This window comes from Triturus cristatus, chromosome 11, assembly GCF_964204655.1.
Source record: "Triturus cristatus chromosome 11, aTriCri1.1, whole genome shotgun sequence".
Classification (NCBI taxonomy): domain Eukaryota; kingdom Metazoa; phylum Chordata; class Amphibia; order Caudata; family Salamandridae; genus Triturus; species Triturus cristatus.
Window position 1 is genome coordinate 1,139,631,199 of NC_140594.1, and position 7,026 is coordinate 1,139,638,224.

A 7,026-nucleotide genomic window follows, 5' to 3' on the forward strand; every position below is an offset into this window, starting at 1 on the left:
GCATAAATGACTGGTGGGACCATCACACGTTTTTCTGGGCATGCTTTGAATGTCATTCTTGCCTTTTCGTTCTGCTCTTATCATTCTCCTGGGCATTTCATGGAAGGCACTCTCTTTCTCTTCGCTGCTTTGCTTCCAATGCTGCCTAAATATGTTCATTTCCACTATTTGTACTACTGCTTTCCATTTCTTCTCTTCTGCACAGATTTGGCCTTGGTTTCAATCCCCAGTTCCTTACCCTCTACAAGAAACTTTCTACTGCTTTTCATGTTGGTATCTAAACCAAATGCACCATTGAAACTGGTGCAAGATAGTCATTGAACTCGGGGTTGTAATCTTTAGAACCGAGAGCAACCACATCATCGGGTGTTGGTGGTATAGTGGTGAGCATAGCTGCTTCCCAAGCAGTTGACCCAGGTTCAATTCCCGGCCAATGCAGTGCAAATTTTTATATGTTCTCCAAGCAGGATTTGTTTTAATGCAACATGTCACAAAACGGAAATATCATGAACAGATTAATCAGACGTTAAATTAAAAAAAAAATGAAATACTTAGGCAGGCATCTCGATCGCCCCATCTGCTACATTCATTGTCCTATTAGATGCTATTTTCCAAAAAGCAGAGTCACCACTCACATGTGCTGGTAATAAATATGTTGCGGGCGGTAGACAATGAAAGGGCTGAACCCCGACCAGACATTCTAACTCTAGCATCTCTATATTAAAAAGCATTTCTAGGCAATATCTAGCATGTGAATAAAAGTAGGCAAGATCCACCGATGAATCTGGCAAAAGTCCCCAACGATTTTGTGCACACTTGTTCTCTCACCTGAATGCAGCGCCACCTTGTAGCCATCGGATATAACTGCAGCTCACAAAATGTTATATCAGAGAGCAAGTTGAGAGGACTCCAAGAGGCAGATGTCCATGGAAAGAGCCTCTCACGACAGCAGGAAGGTTGGATATTTCAAGATGGCAACATTTCCTGTCCAATGTCCTCACGTCCCGAACGCTCCCAAACGCTCAAAAGCCTCACACCGGTCAAGCCCTCACCGGGTAGATCTCTGGCTCCCAGTTAAAATCAAATCCTGAGCATGCTAGCGCTAGGATCAAAGAGAGAGGAGAGGGTTAGAGAGCTGCTATCTTGGTAAAGGCCTGAAACTGCTAGTTCCCAAGAGGGTCTGCACTTTCAGTTATGACTGACTGTGAGACGAGAAGATGAAGATTTTCTGCACCCAGCATACATTGCAGCATGCTTAGGCAAATGAGGAGCGAGACCCACCAATCCCTCGCCACTTCGCTGAAAGCTCCTCCTCTGCATAAAGAGAACACTTTTACAAGGGAGCAGAGTGGCGCAGCGGAAGCGTGCTGGGCCCATAACCCAGAGGTCAATGGATCGAAACCATCCTCTGCTATAATATTTCTTGTTTTTTCTTCTGAGAACCAATCTGTCATTTCCACGCTACCAGCAAGGAAAAGCGCAGGCTTGTGCTAGCTATGTGAGAAAAGACTTCTCAACTATCTGTCTCTGCTGAAATACAAGAGAGTGATCGCCAAAGGATCAACCCCATACTTTGAAAGTAAAGATACCCCATTATAAACATAAATGACTGGTGGGACCGTCACACGTTTTTCTGGGCATGCTTTGAATGTCATTCTTGCCTTTTCGTTCTGCTCTTATCATTCTCCTGGGCATTTCATGGAAGGCACTCTCTTTCTCTTCGCTGCTTTGCTTCCAATGCTGCCTAAATATGTTCATTTCCACTATTTGTACTACTGCTTTCCATTTCTTCTCTTCTGCACAGATTTAGCCTTGGTTTCAATCCCCAGTTCCTTACCCTCTACAAGAAACTTTCTACTGCTTTTCATGTTGGTATCTAAACCAAATGCACCATTGAAACTGGTGCAAGATAGTCATTGAACTCGGGGTTGTAATCTTTAGAACCGAGAGCAACCACATCATAGGGCGTTGGTGGTATAGTGGTGAGCATAGCTGCTTCCCAAGCAGTTGACCCGGGTTCGATTCCCGGCCAATGCAGTGCAAATTTTTATATGTTCTCCAAGCAGGATTTGTTTTAATGCAACATGTCACAAAACGGAAATATCATGAACAGATTAATCAGACGTTAAATTTAAAAAAAAATGAAATACTTAGGCAGGCATCTCGATCGCCCCATCTGCTACATTCATTGTCCTATTAGATGCTATTTTCCAAAAAGCAGAGTCACCACTCACATGTGCTGGTAATAAATATGTTGCGGGCGGTAGACAATGAAAGGGCTGAACCCCGACCAGACATTCTAACTCTAGCATCTCTATATTAAAAAGCATTTCTAGGCAATATCTAGCATGTGAATAAAAGTAGGCAAGATCCACCGATGAATCTGGCAAAAGTCCCCAACGATTTTGTGCACACTTGTTCTCTCACCTGAATGCAGCGCCACCTTGTAGCCATCGGATGTAACTGCAGCTCACAAAATGTTATATCAGAGAGCAAGTTGAGAGGACTCCAAGAGGCAGATGTCCATGGAAAGAGCCTCTCACGACAGCAGGAAGGTTGGATATTTCAAGATGGCAACATTTCCTGTCCAACGTCCTCACGTCCCGAACGCTCCCAAACGCTCAAAAGCCTCACACCGGGCAAGCCCTCACCGGGTAGATCTCTGGCTCCCACTTAAAATCAAATCCTGAGCATGCTAGCGCTAGGATCAAAGAGAGAGGAGAGGGTTAGAGAGCTGCTATCTTGGTAAAGGCCTGAAACTGCTAGTTCCCAAGAGGGTCTGCACTTTCAGTTATGACTGACTGTGAGACGAGAAGATGAAGATTTTCTGCACCCAGCATACATTGCAGCATGCTTAGGCAAATGAGGAGCGAGACCCACCAATCCCTCGCCACTTCGCTGAAAGCTCCTCCTCTGCATAAAGAGAACACTTTTACAAGGGAGCAGAGTGGCGCAGCGGAGGCGTGCTGCGCCCATAACCCAGAGGTCGATGGATCGAAAGCATCCTCTGCTATAATATTTCTTGTTTTTTCTTCTGAGAACCAATCTGTCATTTCCACGCTACCAGCAAGGAAAAGCGCAGGCTTGTGCTAGCTATGTGAGAAAAGACTTCTCAACTATCTGTCTCTGCTGAAATACAAGCGAGTGATCGCCAAAGGATCAACCCCATACTTTGAAAGTAAAGATACCCAATTATAAGCATAAATGACTGGTGGGACCGTCACACGTTTTTCTGGGCCTCCTTTGAATGTCATTCTTGCCTTTTCGTTCTGCTCTTATCATTCTCCTGGGCATTTCATGGAAGGCACTCCCTTTCTCTTCGCTGCTTTGCTTCCAATGCTGCCTAAATATGTTCATTTCCACTATTTGTACTACTGCTTTCCATTTCTTCTCTTCTGCACAGATTTGGCCTTGGTTCCAATCCCCAGTTCCTTACCCTCTACAAGAAACTTTCTACTGCTTTTCATGTTGGTATCTAAACCAAATGCACCATTGAAACTGGTGCAAGATAGTCATTGAACTCAGAGTTGTAATCTTTAGAACCGAGAGCAACCACATCATAGGGCGTTGGTGGTATAGTGGTGAGCATAGCTGCTTCCCAAGCAGTTGACCCGGGTTCGGGTTCGATTCCCGGCCAATGCAGTGCAAATTTGCATATGTTCTCCAAGCAGGATTTGTTTTAATGCAACATGTCACAAAACGGAAATATCATGAACAGATTAATCAGACGTTAAATTTAAAAAAAAATGAAATACTTAGGCAGGCATCTCGATCGCCCCATCTGCTAAATTCATTGTCCTATTAGATGCTATTTTCCAAAAAGCAGAGTCACCACTCACATGTGCTGGTAATAAATATGTTGCGGGCGGTAGACAATGAAAGGGCTGAACCCCGACCAGACATTCTAACTCTAGCATCTCTATATTAAAAAGCATTTCTAGGCAATATCTAGCATGTGAATAAAAGTAGGCAAGATCCACCGATGAATCTGGCAAAAGTCCCCAACGATTTTGTGCACACTTGTTCTCTCACCTGAATGCAGCGCCACCTTGTAGCCATCGGATATAACTGCAGCTCACAAAATGTTATATCAGAGAGCAAGTTGAGAGGACTCCAAGAGGCAGATGTCCATGGAAAGAGCCTCTCACGACAGCAGGAAGGTTGGATATTTCAAGATGGCAACATTTCCTGTCCAATGTCCTCACGTCCCGAACGCTCCCAAACGCTCAAAAGCCTCACACCGGGCAAGCCCTCACCGGGTAGATCTCTGGCTCCCACTTAAAATCAAATCCTGAGCATGCTAGCGCTAGGATCAAAGAGAGAGGAGAGGGTTAGAGAGCTGCTATCTTGGTAAAGGCCTGAAACTGCTAGTTCCCAAGAGGGTCTGCACTTTCAGTTATGACTGACTGTGAGACGAGAAGATGAAGATTTTCTGCACCCAGCATACATTGCAGCATGCTTAGGCAAATGAGGAGCGAGACCCACCAATCCCTCGCCACTTCGCTGAAAGCTCCTCCTCTGCATAAAGAGAACACTTTTACAAGGGAGCAGAGTGGCGCAGCGGAAGCGTGCTGCGCCCATAACCCAGAGGTCGATGGATCGAAAGCATCCTCTGCTATAATATTTCTTGTTTTTTCTTCTGAGAACCAATCTGTCATTTCCACGCTACCAGCAAGGAAAAGCGCAGGCTTGTGCTAGCTATGTGAGAAAAGACTTCTCAACTATCTGTCTCTGCTGAAATACAAGCGAGTGATCGCCAAAGGATCAACCCCATACTTTGAAAGTAAAGATACCCAATTATAAGCATAAATGACTGGTGGGACCGTCACACGTTTTTCTGGGCCTCCTTTGAATGTCATTCTTGCCTTTTCGTTCTGCTCTTATCATTCTCCTGGGCATTTCATGGAAGGCACTCTCTTTCTCTTCGCTGCTTTGCTTCCAATGCTGCCTAAATATGTTCATTTCCACTATTTGTGGTACTGCTTTCCATTTCTTCTCTTCTGCACAGATTTGGCCTTGGTTCCAATCCCCAGTTCCTTACCCTCTACAAGAAACTTTCTACTGCTTTTCATGTTGGTATCTAAACCAAATGCACCATTGAAACTGGTGCAAGATAGTCATTGAACTCGGGGTTGTAATCTTTAGAACCGAGAGCAACCACATCATAGGGCGTTGGTGGTATAGTGGTGAGCATAGCTGCTTCCCAAGCAGTTGACCCGGGTTCGATTCCCAGCCAATGCAGTGCAAATTTGTATATGTTCTCCAAGCAGGATTTGTTTTAATGCAACATGTCACAAAACGGAAATATCATGAACAGATTAATCAGACGTTAAATTAAAAAAAAAATGAAATACTTAGGCAGGCATCTCGATCGCCCCATCTGCTAAATTCATTGTCCTATTAGATGCTATTTTCCAAAAAGCAGAGTCACCACTCACATGTGCTGGTAATAAATATGTTGCGGGCGGTAGACAATGAAAGGGCTGAACCCCGACCAGACATTCTAACTCTAGCATCTCTATATTAAAAAGCATTTCTAGGCAATATCTAGCATGTGAATAAAAGTAGGCAAGATCCACCGTTGAATCTGGCAAAAGTCCCCAACGATTTTGTGCACACTTGTTCTCTCACCTGAATGCAGCGCCACCTTGTAGCCATCGGATGTAACTGCAGCTCACAAAATGTTATATCAGAGAGCAAGTTGAGAGGACTCCAAGAGGCAGATGTCCATGGAAAGAGCCTCTCACGACAGCAGGAAGGTTGGATATTTCAAGATGGCAACATTTCCTGTCCAGCGTCCTCTCACGTCCCGAACGCTCCCAAACGCTCAAAAGCCTCGCCCTCACCGGGTAGATCTCTGGCTCCCAGTTAAAATCAAATCCTGAGCATGCTAGCGCTAGGATCAAAGAGAGAGGAGAGGGTTAGAGAGCTGCTATCTTGGTAAAGGCCTGAAACTGCTAGTTCCCAAGAGGGTCTGCACTTTCAGTTATGACTGACTGTGAGACGAGAAGATGAAGATTTTCTGCACCCAGCATACATTGCAGCATGCTTAGGCAAATGAGGAGCGAGACCCACCAATCCCTCGCCACTTTGCTGAAAGCTCCTCCTCTGCATAAAGAGAACACTTTTACAAGGGAGCAGAGTGGCGCAGCGGAAGCGTGCTGGGCCCATAACCCAGAGGTCAATGGATCGAAACCATCCTCTGCTATAATATTTCTTGTTTTTTCTTCTGAGAACCAATCTGTCATTTCCACGCTACCAGCAAGGAAAAGCGCAGGCTTGTGCTAGCTATGTGAGAAAAGACTTCTCAACTATCTGTCTCTGCTGAAATACAAGAGAGTGATCGCCAAAGGATCAACCCCATACTTTGAAAGTAAAGATACCCAATTATAAGCATAAATGACTGGTGGGACCGTCACACGTTTTTCTGGGCATGCTTTGAATGTCATTCTTGCCTTTTCGTTCTGCTCTTATCATTCTCCTGGGCATTTCATGGAAGGCACTCTCTTTCTCTTCGCTGCTTTGCTTCCAATGCTGCCTAAATATGTTCATTTCCACTATTTGTACTACTGCTTTCCATTTCTTCTCTTCTGCACAGATTTGGCCTTGGTTTCAATCCCCAGTTCCTTACCCTCTACAAGAAACTTTCTACTGCTTTTCATGTTGGTATCTAAACCAAATGCACCATTGAAACTGGTGCAAGATAGTCATTGAACTCGGGGTTGTAATCTTTAGAACCGAGAGCAACCACATCATCGGGTGTTGGTGGTATAGTGGTGAGCATAGCTGCTTCCCAAGCAGTTGACCCGGGTTCAATTCCCGGCCAATGCAGTGCAAATTTTTATATGTTCTCCAAGCAGGATTTGTTTTAATGCAACATGTCACAAAACGGAAATATCATGAACAGATTAATCAGACGTTAAATAAAAAAAAAAATGAAATACTTAGGCAGGCATCTCGATCGCCCCATCTGCTACATTCATTGTCCTATTAGATGCTATTTTCCAAAAAGCAGAGTCACCACTC

At 44.6% G+C, this 7,026-nt stretch overlaps 1 non-coding gene across 1 annotated transcript; it reads left to right on the top strand.

The window, feature by feature from the left end:
* Nucleotides 1–1,965: 1,965 nt before the first annotated feature.
* Nucleotides 1,966–2,037, top strand: TRNAG-CCC (transfer RNA glycine (anticodon CCC)). Its single transcript has one exon. It is a non-coding gene; the product is annotated as a tRNA-Gly (tRNA).
* Nucleotides 2,038–7,026: the final 4,989 nt, after the last annotated feature.